Here is a 917-nt window from a genome sequence, read left to right on the forward strand (position 1 = left end):
AATTAATTATAAAAGAACTTTATTACTTATAAGCCTTATAAACATTATATTTAACGCCTTTTATAATACTATATACTTAATATTTACGTAATTAATAACTATTTTATTTAGAAGAGGGATATAATAGATATAAAGAAAAGAGGTTAATGCCTATTTCAAAAAGCGCTTATTAATACCCTCCTTAATACGCCCTATCCTCTGCTAGCGCCTATTAAGCAGCTATATAGGAGCACGCTTATACTTTTACTTAATCAAGCAATTCAAGACCATAGCTGGCAGCCCTTGGAGAAGCGCGGATACTATGTATGGTGCAGAAGGAGCGCTCAAGAGGAGAAGAAGCTTAATAGGCCAGCGTTGGCAGATATTACCGTCAATTGCGTCGCTCGTAAGCGTACGAAACTGTCCTACAGAGGATGTAGAAGCTGCAACGTATCTCTATTGTAAAAGGACCTTGTTTCGAGCTATATCATAGTCAATAGTCAAATAATAGCTTGCTGGCGCTGCTTGCTGGCGCTTTTTGCTCGATTTCTACTCGATTTCTGTATGCCAAGCAATTTTGACGTTAAAAGGATGCCATTTCATCACCGGCGCGTGGGATAGCGCTTTTATAACGCAATAGAAAGGAGGATATAAAGAGGATAGTAAGGAGTAGGATAGTAATAAGGAGGATATAAGGAGGATCTCAAGGAGGAGGAGGTCAAAGAGGAGGAGGATAGAAGGGAGAAGGATCTTAAGGAGGAGGAGAATATTAAGAAGGAGAAGGATATTAAGAAGAAGGATATCAAGGAGAGTAGTATTATTGGTTCGTCTTATACATAGAGTTAGATGCTATATTGAACAAGAGAGGGATATCCTTCTTGATATCCTCCTTGAGATCCTCCTTGAGATCCTCCTTGACCTCCCCCTCCTTGACCTCC

Source organism: Endocarpon pusillum (assembly GCF_000464535.1).
Source record: "Endocarpon pusillum Z07020 unplaced genomic scaffold scaffold3700, whole genome shotgun sequence".
Classification (NCBI taxonomy): domain Eukaryota; kingdom Fungi; phylum Ascomycota; class Eurotiomycetes; order Verrucariales; family Verrucariaceae; genus Endocarpon; species Endocarpon pusillum.